The sequence below is a fragment of the Syngnathus floridae genome, chromosome 21 (genome assembly GCF_059516105.1).
Source record: "Syngnathus floridae isolate MCC-2025c chromosome 21, RoL_Sflo_1.0, whole genome shotgun sequence".
In the NCBI taxonomy this organism is placed as follows: Eukaryota; Metazoa; Chordata; class Actinopteri; order Syngnathiformes; family Syngnathidae; genus Syngnathus; species Syngnathus floridae.
Window position 1 is genome coordinate 4,350,684 of NC_142433.1, and position 16,274 is coordinate 4,366,957.

General features: G+C 42.9%; 1 long non-coding RNA gene across 10 annotated transcripts in view; it reads right to left on the reverse strand.

The window, feature by feature from the left end:
* The window catches only part of LOC148380022 (uncharacterized), a 199,698-nt gene that overhangs the window by 165,529 nt on the left and 17,895 nt on the right, over positions 1–16,274 (reverse strand). For 8 of the 10 annotated variants that reach the window (XR_015855111.1, XR_015855110.1, XR_015855112.1 and 5 more), the window contains exon 3: positions 549–709. This is a non-coding gene — a long non-coding RNA (uncharacterized LOC148380022). Of the gene's footprint in view, positions 1–548; positions 710–10,390; positions 10,497–12,726; positions 12,834–16,274 lie in introns of those variants that run through there. The other 2 variants (XR_015855118.1, XR_015855117.1) reach the window with 2 other exon arrangements.

The following is a 16,274-nucleotide window of genomic DNA, read 5'->3' on the forward strand; positions in this document are numbered from 1 at the left end:
CCCGCTAAGTTTGTTTTGACGATACATTTTGAGTCATGTTTGTGAAATGTCTTCACTAAATTTTCATGAGGCTCTTGTAAATATTGTAAATAAACTTTAACAGCAAATAGGTGAGTTTGAAAAGCTTGTTGCAATAGTGTCAAAGGGAAACGTGTTGATCTTTTTTTTTTTTTTTCCCAGAATTTCAAGCGTCTGCAACAGGTCTGACATCCTCCTCGGTGACAGTGAATCGAAAATCTTCCCACCTGCCAACAGCTTCTTAACATCGCCGCGGGACACTTTTCCGAGGCTATTTTCTGTCTTGTGCTATCTCCACTTTAGTTGTCAATGGGAGAAGAAGGGACGTAAAGAATGTTGGAGAAGATTATAGAGGGGGGGCAGACACCTTTCTGCGCCTCGATGAATGTTGAGAAGCCTTTCAGCGACTTGAGAATTGTTTATCATGCAGCCTCGCCACTCTGTCTAATGGGCTGTGCATGGCTGGCATTTATATGGCCCGCAACATTCAACACCATTGAACATGACCTGTCGTTCATAAGAGAGCTAACCTCAGAGCGGTCACCAAGAAGAGGAGGGGGGGGGTTAAAGGTATGTGCTGTCTCCCCGCCGAGCCTTTTCAATTCTTTCCACTCCATTGCTCCGGCCCTCCCCTTCTCCTTTCAGCAGACACAGCTGCACTCAGTCGCTCCCCTCAAATCACCGTCTCCATCTATAAGGGGGTTTAAAAAAAAAAAAAGAAAAATCAATACAACACCAAACAATGGCTTATAGGCCTTAGGGTGCAGCGTGCAAAAAGGTCACCGCTATACATTATGTATGGCGGCTAGCTAATGGTCAGTGTGCTCCCGGACAAATGGACTGTAAGCTTCACCCCGGTACGATGAGCACACCAGGGAGAGGTTTACACACGCACATACAAAAAAGCATTGGCGGAATTGGATGTAAACAAGTGCACGTTATCATCGTACGCACGCTTGATGGGAGCATGTACATTCACGGGCACGTTCGGAGAGGCGCGTACCGTTTTTTCACACATTTCATAATTTATCCATCAGTGAGCACCATCGTTGGGTTCAGAGAGCAGCGGAGCTATTTAGATTTGATATTACTTGTGATATGCCGCACCTTTTTTTTTCTTTCGAGGAAGTGTTTAGTATGCGAGGGCTTGTACGCCATTACTAAATCTGATCAAACTTTAACGAGTGTGGAATTTATTCTTCTGCAGAAGTTAGCGTTTAGTATAAAGGAATAAAAAGCAGCTATGGTGACCACGGCAACAACAGAAAAAGCAAATGAAGGAAAAAATATATATATGATGGGACTAAATCCACAATTGTTGCCCGGTAGGACAGCAGTGACGATACATCAGTATGATGTGGTAATTGCCTGGACATGCTAGTAGGGGCAAAGAGCACTTTTCTTTTTTTACAGGAGAGGGAAACAACGTGACGTGTGTGTTGGAGACAGAGTTTGACCTTCATGTAGTAATGCTGGAGTTGACACAAGCACGTCTGCGCTGGGACAAGAGCTCAGGTTTAACAGGCATATTGAAAAGGTCAGAGCTGTCACTCAAACTCCTTCGCACACAAAAAGATGCACACTTCACTAAAGTGTGTATGTGCATGGCCACGCACGACGGGCCCTATTGCTTGCACAGAGAGCGGCACACTCCAGAATTGCTCACCATGTCAAATTAAAATAAACCCTCTGCTCATTTTGTAACAAACACAGATTGGGTAGCTGCCAAAAAATCCCTCACACGGGCAGATTTGCCCCTCCTCTCCACCCCTCCCCTTCTGATTCTCCTCTATACTTCCACACCCACTCACAAACAAACCCAGTCAGGGTCATTGGTGAATAAAGTTGTTTTGCTCCATGTCTGGATTTGTGATTGGCTGCTGTGTTGCTAACCGAAAGGAAAAAAAAATATTTTTCCTCTCCCTAAATTGCTCTACCACACCTCCCCATCCAACCAGCCCTCTAATCTTCCTCCTGATTGGATGATTAAGATTCTCCCTTTTCTTCCTCGTCGTACCTCACAAGATGTTTCCACTGCTGTGATATTCACAAATGGAGACATATCATCACAAAAAAATACAAGTCTATAAAATTAATAATATGCATAGAGAGAAGAGAGGCTTGCAGGTAAATAGGAAGTGATACGAGTCCACACATGTTCGTCGGTGCCACTCTAGCAAACACCTTCCTCTATAATAATCTGTTGAAGGTGTTAATTTATTCTGGTTTTTTTTACCGCCCGTTCGCACCACACTTCCCAGCAGGAGGCAAATACTTTGCACCGTGCGGAACATTCTCAGTTCCCTTGCCAAATTTGAAAGGCTCAACGAAAAAGTTGAAAGCAGAATATTTTTTAATAAGGAAATTAACACTATTACTTGGCCACTGGGGGCAGTATAACACAGTTATCAAAAAAAACAAAAACAAAGAAGACGGTTCTTTTGCAGAGGATAAAGAATATATATTCCTGTGAGTATGTTTTTTTTTTTTATGCAAGCCGTAAAACACTGTCAAAGTCAAAGCGGATATTTTTACTGGCTCATATGAATAAAAATGAAAAGCGAGAGAGAGGCAGGCCGGGCGAGCAGCAGAAATGAAAATGCAATATTCATCAGGTGATACCTCCGGTATCAGTCTATTATTTATAAAGTCTGAATCAGCTCTGTCATCATCCACACTCTAACAGGCACAGCCTCCAGCACCGCCACGAGGAGGCTATGTGCCGTATAGAGATAGATTTCCCAAATGAAATTGGTGGACACGATGCAATCTGGTCAAAACAGAGCTAATGACAAAGCAGGCTCCATGTAAAATCCGCCGCGGGGGGATTACACAGATTTGAGAGCAAATATTTCATTTCGCCCGCAAAGTCTTCCAGGTGAACCGCCATTTTCCGACGGAATCGTTTGGTTCTATTTTTGTGAGCGGCATTAATCAAAAAGCACGTGTGGCCGCATTCACGTTGGCTATTAACACTCAGATGGATTAATGACGGAGGTAATCATTTATAGTATGCTTTATTAACCGGCCATCCTGTTATTAGGATGGTTATCAAGACTGTCAGTCGGTGATGGCGGTGCAGACGGTGGACTCGTTTAGACAGTGAGGATCTTTCCGATTGATCGGATTTGCCATCTGACCCATCCGCTCTTTCACTTTTGCTCAGCGTCATGTCATTCCTGTCGATGAGTGCCGACAACTTCAATGATTCGCTCGGAATTGCGTAACATTGGCCAAGCGAAGTCGAGATTGATTTGTCAGGTGTCAGGTATGTCTATCTTGAACGTGAATGAAGTTATGAAAACCGAACTGAATGCCAAACCTCCTGGCTCCCTGTTTGTACTTGAAAATATTTATCTAACATCTTTCCAAAGACCCAAAGATGCTCAACGAAGAAAATGTGGGATTAAGAAATGCCACAAATACAGGCCCCCGATACATCTATGGGAATTATGCAATTGTTTGTATCTTATGGAAAGCCAGCAGGACCAAAGTGGTTTCGAAAAGTGCTGAGTTTGCTTCAAGATCAAACCGTGGATAATAACACCCTTCCATTGTTGATAATATGCTCAAATTACTAAGCAAAGACTTCATCCATTAACATCACTTTTCTTCGGGTTTGACGACACCACACTTTTCCCGCACATGAGACGAATCATCTCCTTCCAGAAATAAACGGAGATCTGTTTGGGAACCGACTGCAATAAAAAAACCTCAGGAACAGGATCACACTCGCCCTTCCAATGTTTTATTGGCGCACCGTGCCAGGAACAGTCGAACATCTGGCTGAGTAACTTTTACCGTATTTTTCGGACTCAAAGGTGCACCGGGATTGATGGATGGATGGTCCAAAAAATACAAATGCAAGGGAGATGTTCAAACCAACGTGGAGCCTTCATGAATGTGATCCATAATTGATAAGATAAACGTCGCTCTGTTACACGGCGCACCTGAATGCCCCAACGAGGCGAGCTTCCAGGCCAATCACGTGTTGACGTCGGGGCCGCTGTGCGCCCGTTCACTATGCATGCCGGTTCCGCTTCGCTGCTCGCACACTTATTCCAAAGCTAATGAGGCCTTGGGAGGTCGGACGCAAGCGAAATCGTTTCTCTGTCTGCTTGCCTTCGCGTATGCTTAACGGCGCGTGAACCTTTTGGGGCGCATCGTATAGATACTGTACATGCAAGGCCTATCGCAAGGCGTACACATTCGCCACACTCGTTTACGCTGTTTGGATTTTTTACCGCATGCATCTTTCTATCAGCGGACTCGGTGAAGCATGGGTAGCGGCTAACAGCATTCTTGAGGAAAAAACACTCCCTAGCTCTCTAGAAGTATTAAATTAAAAGGAAAAAGAATATTTCTTGTTATTATTGCAAATGGCACACATCGGAGTTAAGTGATGAGGGGATGCTTTAAAGTGCCATTCACCCAAATATCACAAATGAGAGTAGAAAGAAATTGCAGGGTTGATCCTGACGGGAAAGCGCGCAAAATATACGCGGAAAAAACACAAACAGCACCAAAGTGTCATAAGCATTCCACATCGTGGGCGAATCCCTGACTCCACTTCAAAGCTCTCTTGCCTGACAGTGGCTAATGATAAACACTCACATGGAGAGCAGAGAGACGCCGAACCAGACTCTGCATCCAAAAAAAAAAAAACTGTCTCTTCCTGTCTTTTAAAGAGAGATAAAAGAAAAGCGCTCGTGCCAGACTGAGGCTAATGTGCATTTAAGCACAGTACATACATGCATACATAAATGAGTACATGGGGAGACATACTTATCATGCAAATGTAGAATAATTACAGTCTTGTCTGTGGAGAGGACGCAGAGTTTTTGAGTAAAAGCATCTTTAAAAGATGACATAAGGGGGGGCAAGAGAGAAAAGGTATGACGAGCGTCTCGAGCCGTCACCTTCGTGTTAAAAGGACGTTTGCCAATGTCATTCGGAGGCCTAATCAACATTGAAAGGAAGGTCACATCTTTCCATAAAGACATTTTTATATTTGAAGCGATGATGACTTTAAAGCAGGGGGTGTCAAACTCATTTTTATTCATTTATTTCATTATTATATACAGTATAAGCTACAAAACAGACAAATAACTCGTTTTCAAATCAGATGAGTAAAAACTGGTCAAATATTAAAAAAAAAAAGATTAAAAGTGAAAACAATTTGCAATTCTAGTAATGACACACGAATTTGATGCACAATTTGTCTTCGCGGGCCACACAAAATTATGTGGCGGGCCGTATCTGGCCCCTGGGCCTTGAGTTTGACACCTGTGCTTTAAAGGTAAAAAGAAAATTCACGAGGATCAAATTTTTGCTCACATTCGTTGACGTGAGTACAGAAATGTTGAACTCAAGTCAATAGTGGAAATGCGGACACGTGTGCACATACAAATGACCAGGCAGGACTTTAAAATCAAATCCACACACACACACGCTCTCCATAGACAAGCACACAAACTAATTGGCCACCCCATTAGTAATTTATTAAGCTTGTCCTTGTAAATTTTATCAGGTATCCAGCAGGGGAATAGATTTATTGATTCTCTCTGCATTCATCAGGCGCAGAAAACAGAGTGAAAGAGGGAGCAAGAGGAGAGAGCGATGGAGTACATTTATCAGGGCGGACAGCATTGGGTTCCAAACAGCTTTGCAGGAGATCAGACCGGAGTATGTTGTGATTCCCCCTGGGTCGCCAACTATATCCTGCTTCATTCACAACGCCGCCTCGCCTCGACTCATCAATGCGCGCCCCCTCCCTCACGATCAATGATTCTCATAAAACACCAACCCGGCTTTGCTTGGCCCCCCCAAAACAACAACACAGAAAAAAAATAGTTCGACTTTATTTTAACCCAAAGGAGCCAAAGATAAGCATCGGGGCAAACGTGCGGGGTCAAGGATATCCGGTAAGATTTAAAAAAAAAAAATAGTGCTGCTGGAAATGATATGTTCAATATGTATGAGGTTTTGACCTCATTACTGTAACACCGCAGGCCTTCTAGTTTCCAGGTTTACCCTTTTTTTTTTTTTTTTCCTCGAGTATTGACTGGAGACGTGTATTGTTATCGGGATAGCATCACTCGCTCATTTTTCCAATAGTAGTGAAAGTCAGTAACTACACTGAAGAAAAGAGAAACATAACTGGATCAAAAAAAAAAAAAAAAGCAAAACGTCACTATTGATACCGATAAAATGTAACATGCATCAGAATAGAATGGATTTCAGTCCCACATGTATTTTGGACGATTCTATTCCAATTTGACAAGTAGAAAAACAATCTTCAGAATACTTTGGAAGCGGGTCTTTGCATCATGCATGTGTGGGCGTTCAAGTTAAATTGACGTGACAGCGGTAGAACTCAAACGCAATCCTCTATGAAATGTATTTTCCTCTCAAATCGACTATTTTTTTTGTGCGGGGTGGGGAGCTAAATACCACAACAGCAAGATTCCTTTCCCCCTGGAGGCAGAGCCTCGACTGGTATTGTTCCAGGATTCCCCTGTATGGCTCACCGGGAGGCTAGCGCTGCCTGCCGCGTGATTGGTGGACCGAGCCATCCGTGTCTGGGATTTGGGAATACCATTCTCTAATCCCTGGCATGACTTCCCCCGTTTATGGATGTCTCAGGTTGGAATGTGTAGGTGTGGTGCCGTAAACACACATGCACACATTAAGACATATGGACTCTTGTGATAAGGCCCGTGGATGTTTTAAGTCACTTATAGAATGGATTCGAAACATTTAGCCTCGGGCGTTTAGACCCTTTACTGCCTTGTAAGCTCCAGATATGATAGGGGAAAAGTTTTTAAACTACACCCTCAGCAGCGGCATCTCTTTTGTTATCATCTCCATATCGCTATCACTGCATGTACATTTATTTTTTATTTTATTTATTATATTGCTATGTTATGTTATGTTATGTTGTTATGTTATGTTATATGTTATGTTATGTTATACGTGTTACGTTATGTTATGTTATGTTGTTATGTTATATTATATCAATTATATTATATTAATTATATCATATTATATTATATTATGTTATATTATATTATATTATATTATATTTCAGGTTCTATGAAAAGCCAGGCATGAACAAGCTTGTTTTAATTACTCAGCCAGTGCGTCTGATGTCAGGGGTGCCATGTGTTCCCCAGAAATAAATTTGTACCCCGAAAAAAAAAAAAAAAAATGTAAATCCAACACAGCTTTAATGAAGCCCACTTTCCCCCACCTGCACAAGCACACTTCCTGGGAGTGGCCGTGCGATTTCCGATGTGAGAACACTTGAGACGAGTTAATTGATGTTCACTATTCATGTATACGGAGTCGACTGGGGTGTGGGCAGATGGTGTTTGTAAGACACCATTTAAAGCAGCAGGAAATTCTCATTCTGAAAAGAGGGGATAGAGGAAAATCAGTGCTTTTAGAGGAAAGCTCAAGTGCAAGCATCCGATCAGAACTAAATTGACTTCGGGGCGAGAGGCGGGGTGCTGTGTGGATTGGTCACCAGCCAATCACGGGGCAGATTGAGACAAAAAAAGCATTTACATATAAGGCCAATATTGAATTTTTAATTAACTCAACCTGCACATATGTCATATTTTATTTTTATTGATATTTGTTGAATTCCTGGTAATCATTATTGTATTTTTTAGCAATAATTTATAAACAGTTGATTCTGACAATACTGTGTTAAGGAAAGCCTCAATGTAACTAGCCCACTTCTCTTTTGTCACTGGCTTTGTGACATCATTTTATATGCCGTTTATTATTTCCCTCGTTAACCGTCCTGCAGTGATTTCTGCATGGCTGCCGTTCTGCATTTTACTGCTGGCAACAAGGACATTCATTTACAATCCTTCCATCCTTGACTGCTCTTATTTGCATCATATTCGGCTGTGATGTGTCCCCGTTACTACTTTCATGTGACATTTTGTCTCGTTTAATGTATGAAACAAAGCTGTCACACCTCTGGACGGCGCCACGGAGGCAAATGAGACTTTTTTCACGGTGCTGATGAAAATAGTCTCCGGACGGTGCTTTGATAGTCTTCATTAATGCCTAACTGCTTATTAAGAGTGTAGATTCACTGCTCGGCCTCTCGAATGAATGAATTAAAACGTGCCATTTGTAAAGGGCATGCCTCGATAATGACGCCGGGATGCAGGTGCGGCTCTCCGAGTTGTGAATGATGGCGTCAAGCTCAGGCAGCTATGGAAATCACTGTGGCACCTCCAAGTCGCACATTTTCGGTTTCCAACGGGGAAGCTATCGCCATGGTAACACAGCTTTTTGGCTTTGCGGGGTGATAACAAGGTGGAGATGTGCTTTAAGTGGGAGGGGGGGGGGGGGGGGGGGAGTGTGTGTGGGGGGCAGAGGGAGAGAGATAACTCAAAATGGTTTCACCGTTCTAAACCCCGGAGAGCTTTTTCACTGGAAATATGTCCACGCATTTTTATTTTAATACATTGAAGGACAATAGTTGTCTAATAATTTCAAAAAGGTCGATATCCTTAAGATGCTGCAGAATTCTGAATTGTCGTACCAGCACAACCGACACACGACCCTACACACACTTTTCTCACTCACACAATCACACCTACGCACACACACCCCTTCCGGTGATACTATCCGAGTCTTGTCATTATAATCAAGTTTTCAGCCAAGCTATCAGGAACCCAATGAAGTGACGCTTTCTCAAAAGCTCACACACTTACATCAGCTAATCAAGGAACGGAGAGGGTGGGAGGGGGGAGGAGGGGTCGGGGGGTCGGAATCCATGAAAACTGGCCAACAGGAAGTTACAGCCATGTCACAGGAAATAAGATGTGTCTTATTCCCGGGGCCTCGGTATCCCCGCGATTAGAGGGAGCAGATTGAGCTGTCTCTTCGCATTACACACAAGCAAATAAAAAACACATGTGCATGCGGACACGGTGGCACACATGTCTGGGTTAAAGGAAAATGGACAGACGATGGAGTTTTTTTTTTTTAATATATATGTGGCAGTCAGACTGTTACTTGGAACAAGATAGAAGTAGGACAAACTAAAATGTACCTTTTTTTTTTCAAGGGAGTTACCCCAAACCAGAATTCATAAAAGATAAGGGGACTTAAGATAGACCTCAGAGGGTCACCCAAAAAAATATATAATACATCTACATTTGAAACCGGTTTGCATTTATCAGACTATAGTATCCTTTATTTACACAAAAAGGAAAGGGTAGGCAAATGTCAAGGTCCTCGTGTCCTGCTAATGTCACACAATGACCTTATTGATATTCAAAGATTTGTCCTCAAGAGGCCTCTGAGAGCAGTCTATAATCCTTACATGCAGTTTTCAAGAATATTAGCAGAAGATACGGCTAAAATAAAATATCTTAAATCGTTTTTGTGATTATTTTGAAGATAATTGGCAAACTACTTTAATTAAACAGGCCTGAGGGCTCGTTGTGTCGCCCTTTGAGACTACAGATGGTCTAGTTTGTGACCCCCGTGTTGGACAAAGTAAGTTTCTGGACAAGCTCCCCTCGCCACTGCCCTGGTATAATTAGCACGGTGGCTGTTGGCTAATGAACAGAGCTCGTTACATGGCTGGAGAGACACTTAAGAGGTGCGAGTGCTCTCATTGGGCTCTGGTTAAAGTGATTGTTAGCAATGCTGGCAACTGTTAATTGCTACTCGGGAGGCTCAAGTCTACCGTGTTAATCTATGTGTTAAATGTGAAAAGAGAAAAAATAAAGGATTTTGAATTATTTATGCATCACTCCATTTTTTTTTATTTCATCAGACACCAAGATGGATGTTTTGCTCTAATAACAAATCCTACGAACTTCCAAAATATTAAAGCCGTCATATTTTGGGGGTACAAAAGTAACATTGTGGTTTTGAAACTACAGCTTACTGTTGGAGACGTGAAATTGGTTTTTGAAAATGGGAAACAGACGTCACCACTATGTTCTTGGTGTCAGGTTTTCGAAAGGATCCTCTATTGGCAGTGTTCCCTTAATCTTCTACAGTAGGCTACTTTTAATGTGGTTATTTCAAGCATCTATATAAGATAAATTTGATTTATTGATGTACTCAAGGATGCTTTAAACCTCCCCCCCAAAAACCTTTGACTAATCTTGACACTAAAACATTCATCTTGAGCGAAAACCTTATTTTTTTTTAAGAGTCCTCAGGCCTATCGCGCTTAAGTACATGCACCGATATATCAAGTAAGTAAAAGTGAACACATTCAACTCTCATCATGCATAAACTCGACAGTTAATCCAATAATCCATGACAGACTGCGAGGAAACCGGTTTCACTCAGCCACCTACTCACTGTCAAACTGGATGTCAGTTACCTTCAATTGTAATTTGGAGTCATCGTGAGCCAAACAACTCCTTCCCTGTCCTAGTTGCTCTCATCCTTTTCCAGACTAATCTGTTTTGATCGAGTCTGCAGTTGGCTGGTCAAAGGACTAATACGTTTTATGTGTGTGAAAAGGTAGCGGCGGGGTTGGGAGGGGTGGAGCAGTTCTCTCTTTTTTATTTGTTTGATGTTTTCATTTTTTTCTCAAAACCCCTTCTACATAATTTATTTTTTTGGCCGTGATATTTTTTTGCTAATGTGGAGCACGGGGAGTTCAAATCAGGGTCTAACCCAGAATGTGAAACCCACAGTGACAAGGCCTAGACAGGCAACTTCGGGGTCGGTCTCTGTAGTTTGACAAGTGACAACCAGATGGCTGCGATATATAGTAGGTTCTAAATATAAATTCAAAACTGCCCATAAATATCTTAACAGGAGCAGCGTTAACATTCTGGAGCAGGCACGTAAAAGTCAAAAGTCACTAAAATCAGATCACTTGAGTTTTGGAAGAAAATATGCCACAAAAACTTAAACTAAGGATTAACTCTGCCTCCATGTTATGTATTTATAAAAATTATATATACCGTATTTTCCGCACTATAAGGGACACCTAAAAGCCGACAGTGCGCTTTACATGTATATGGACCAATGTGGATTCGTGGATGAGGACTCACTTATTAAAGTAAGCTTTACGTGTTTATTTTGTGTGTTGTGTGATATTAACGTTTGAGCAACGTTGAGTTATTAATATATTGTTATTGTTTTCACTATTTCGAGTGTTACTATATTGTGATTGCATTAACATTTGAGCAACGTTATTTATTCTATGAGCCTTAAATATGAACAAAGTTTTAAAATGGGCCATTCATTGAAGGTGCGCCTTATAATCCAGTGCGCCTTATAGTGCGGAAAATACGGTATTTAAAAAAATCTTCCTCTAGGTGTGATTTTATTCCTTTTGCTCAACATACATTCTTGAAACTGTTTTTTTTTTACCTATGTAGGAGAGAGTTAGTGGAAAGGACTTAAAACACACATGCACAAATGTAAATATAACTTGGAGACAAGAAAAAAAAATATGCATAATAGACAACATGCATAATGGAGCAGCTATACAAAAGACGTATTGTTCACATTGGAATACATACATAATGCAATATAAATCCAAATGCATGCCGTTGGAAATATGCTGAGTGTGCAGAGTCACCTTGACCGAGTATCTCTGACTCATAATGACTTCAAACACCCGGGTGCAAGTAGCGTGCAGTCGTAAATACAACACGGTGAGACACAAACACACAAAACGGAGTTAATGCATTGCTGTGATAAGAAAGAGTACCGCCCGCCCGCCCTCCCGCCGCACAGTTTCAACAGCCACTTAATCTCTATCAAGTATGAAATGAGCAAACACGCATATAAAACTCAAGCAGCACAGAGTCTACTGATGATTCGCGCTGCAGCTTTATCTCACTGCTGTTGTTTTGGACACAAACACTTTATCAGTACGAAACATTCAGAGGCAGACGGAGAGAGGAGGGGGGGGGACACAGTCTTGCTCATCCCCATGGGAGCATGTGAGTGGATGCAGACTTTGCGGAAACTATCCCAAAGCACCCCACCCACTTATTTTTCCTTCCCCCCCCCAAGCTCTCTGACCCCGTTTGCCCCTTTTTCTCCCTCCACCAGACTTTCTACTCCCCTCACCACTTTGTTTTGGTTAATAATGTCACCTCACGTCACCCCCATCCTTTGGGATCCTCACCGAAAGTCTGATGTTCCAGGGAGGGGTGGTGGCCGAGAGAGAAGATTGGAAAGACAATAAATAGCAGAGGAAGGATGTTGGCTGTGAAAAAGGGTGTGGAGCAGGAGGGAAAGTGTGGTTGGGGCAACGTGATGAGGGGAGGAGTGTTGTGAAGCAGAAGACGGGAAGGAGGGAGGCATGGGAAGGGGAAATGGGGACAGTTGAGTTTACATCAGTCCACAGCCAATGGAAACAAAACAAGATATGTGCATGCTGACTTGGTGTGGCTGAACAAGATGGATTTGAAGCTACACGAGGAGAGGCGGAACACTTTTGTTATTTTTATTGGATTGCCATGTGATGCTCGCCAGATACAGTCCATTTCAAAATCAAAACAAACCCTATCAAATAAGGGGAGAAATATTAGATAAAAGAGGATTGACAATATTTTGTCTGGGATTCATCTGAGGTGACTTAGTTGAGTGGAGTTGAATCGAGGACGCATTGTATAGCCGCATGACTCCCTAGGCAACCACTCAGGCAGGAGAAACAGGCTGTTCTATAAGCGGGACGCCGCTATGACTCACCGGGATGAGGGTCGGCGCACGCATACTGGATTCACCTCGTATGCTCTTGCAGCATTGACATGTGGCGGAGATAATACGCTTTTGAAGCTGTTGGTTGAGCATAAAGCGGAGGTTGTGGTGTGTGGTTGGAATAAAATCAATCAATAAAAAAACATCAGTGGCCATTTTCGGTATAAGAGTCGCTCCTACTAATTGTGTGTGTGTTATGGGTGTGGCCTCATTTAAATTCACACACTCAGCAGTAAGCTCCATGAGCCAATTTTGCCCACCCTTGTCTAGAGAGGGGGGGTCTGTTTCCACGACGACTGGTTTCCATGACAACCCCATCCTCATTTTATCCTCCCTCCCTCCATAATCCGCCACACCCCATCATCTACCTCCACCAAAAAAACGGGTATCATTCACCACATGAAACGCTCGCACCCCCAAAAACATCCCCGAGTAGCTGTAAGCAATGATGGGTGATAAAAAGATGGATGGAGGCTGTAATCCTCTGCACACCCCGGCAACTGTGACCCCGATTTTTAATCCTTTGAGAGGGCCGGAAAGGTGGGCTCCAGAAACACACAGTGTGACTCTAGCTGGAGGGCATACATCTGCTGGAACGCATCTCCAACGGACAAGCGTTGATGAATCAGGTCGCCCAATGACATCCGAGGGAATATCTATCCTTCGTGTCAGCGGCCGTCCAACCTGGGGATCGGGCGGGGACGTATTTGCACGTGTCTCCAGGTGTTTAGCGCCACTAATCACCAGGCTCAGGTGTGACACCCCATTCCATGGAACCATGGGATTTCCCCCTCCGATGCCAGATGATGAGAGCCGATAGAGAGAAAGTAGGTCAAACAAACAGGCTGCTGAGTGCTGTTACGTCACTGAAGATTAAAAAAAAAAAAAAAAAACAGGCCTCACACCAGGGCAGGATGGGATATCCTGTTTTTTGCTGTACGGCATTTTTAAATGAACAGTTTGAGTTTCTTCATGGCCAAGCAGGTCATCTGAGGGAGCAGACTATAACGTGAATCATCCTCAGGCCTGTTGGTTGTCATTTTTTCTGCTCAAGTCCGTCCACGGCGTTTACATAATCGCTTCCGTGAACATATTAACGTGCTCATTCTGCGAAGTCATCGAGGCTTCCTCTCACCTCGTGCTACCTGCGGAGTCTGCTAATGATAAACAACTTGTTTATGAAATACACTCAGGTACGATACAGGAAATGCTTAGTCGGTAATTCCGAAGCTTGTTTTTATTTCGGAAAATAATCAGTTTGAGATTTTCCGAGGTTGCTTGCAGTGCCGCTTCCTGGATATTCTTACGTGCACACTCGGAATGAGTGACAGGTGTAAACAGTTTTAACAGGCACGCCAACAGCTGGTCTTTAAGACCACAGTGACTCTGCAGCTATAAAACCTTCCAATGAGCTCATATTCTCAGTATAAGCACGGTTCCGCACTGGTGGCGCTGCAGTTAAAAGTCCTTAAAGGCTTGCAAATTAAGGTAAACGGCTGTTTTCTTGCTTTCCTTTTTTTTTTCTTGAGTTAGTCTGTGAGCAATGATTTCCTGATGAAAATGCTAACAGTGCCGGACTGGAGGAACGCAAAGCATGCTGGGAAGTATGTCCAGTATGTGGCGATTTCCCGAAAAGGACGAACGCAAATAAATTGTAAACAGCAAAAAAAAGTGGGCGTGGCCTGCTGACATTTGATCTTTTCATGCCCGGATTATTTCTCTTCCAGTTTTATCTTCCGCAAGCGTCATCTTGACTGTGCCGCTGACGTGGTTAATTTGTGGGTGATCTGTTGTTTTCATTATGCCTTTTAATTGTCTTCACCCCGTATCCCCGCTAATGAGGTTGCATTTTACTTGATTAACCCCCCGGTTGGTTCTCAGGCGTGGACCATTTCCCTTGTGAAGATTAAAGCGGCGTGGAGTCAACAGGGTTAGCCTGTTGCGCTTACGCGTCCGTTTAAGCCGCTAGCCAGTGGCTGATATAACAGTGACTCATCCTCACTTTGCTTCCTTTCCTCCCTCCAACCCAGACTGATCAGGCTAAATCCAAGACTCATCAGTTGCATGGCCTGGATTCATCCCACGGGATAAATATATACAATGCGTTGAACAGATTAACTGCATGCACACACTCGCACGCACAAACACTCACAACTTGTGTACGTTTAACAGAGTCGGCATAAACAAGCCCAAAAGGACAACTTGACTTGGATGATTTTTTTCCCCAAAATTATTTTGTCAATCCCCAGACCTTAACTCAATCGAGCATGCATTTTCCCAAGGGTGTTTTTTTTAAACTGTTCAAATATTTAAAAACAAACTATTGAAATCAAATATTTAAAAATAAAAATGATTTAAAAAAATGAATAGTAATCAAAATTGCTAACAACTATTTTTTAAAAAGTGAAAACAATTTGAAATTTTGGAATTGACATGATTTGTCTTTGCGGGCCACCTAGAATAATCCGGTGAGCCGTATCTGGCCCCCGGGCCTGGACTTTCACACCTGTGTATTTCACCATGACCTATGCCAACCCTCGCTTCAATATAAGATCATATTTTCTCAGAATTGAATTGGACACATGCGACTATTTCGTTGATTCACCTTGATAACGCAGCATGTTGACCTATTGGGAGAGCGCATTTGAAAAATTCTAAATGCGTGTAGCGAGTTGCCCGAGGCAGCGTTGGACAATGACCGGCCTTGAAGGCGGACTACTTTCAAGGCCAAAACTGAAAGGAATAAGAGAGCAGTGGCCATGGTAATACATTGTTGGTGTGTGTGTCATGCTTGCTTCCATCTCCCGAATCTCAGTGTGGCTCTAATTCATAGTGACCGCTTCATTGTTGCAGAGCAGATGAGCTAGCTTCAGCTCCATACTGATTGAATGGAGTAGTCCGCTCTGTGTTTTCGACACTATTCCCCTGGCTGTCTCTCCTCATTCTCATCCCCGGCGTCGCTCGCGTAAGAACCGGGATTGCCCGGGCGACACGTACACACACACATTTACAGAGATAGCCCAGGGCAAAGCAAAAAAAAAAAAGGGCGAGGGAGAGCGGGGGGGTCGTTCTTTATTGCTCTGATCAAAACATTCATCCATCCTCTCCATCCTTCTATTCCAGTCTTCTTATTAAATCATTCCACTCCTATTTCGCTTGGATTTAGCCACGGATATTACCCTTGGCCCCGACTCGGCGAGAGCGCGACACACCAGCTCGCACAATCAAAAAACACGCGAGCGACGATCGCGGATACATTTGCACTATTTTCCTTCAAGATAAATGAGATGGAACCTTAAGAGCAGCGTTGTGACCTTGGTGTTCATACAACACGATAACGTCAAATGAAACACGCATTTTTATGTTTCTTTTGACTCGCGTAGGTCAACGAAAGCAGATTAATATAAGCGAGGAAGGTTTTTTTTTTTCGCTCGCTATTTTTCTGTGGAAATGGGTCAGAGAACTGGAATTACTTGCAACTACTTGTCAGCGCTTCCTTGCAAAAAAAAAAAAAAAAAAAAAAAATCGACTGCCTCTAT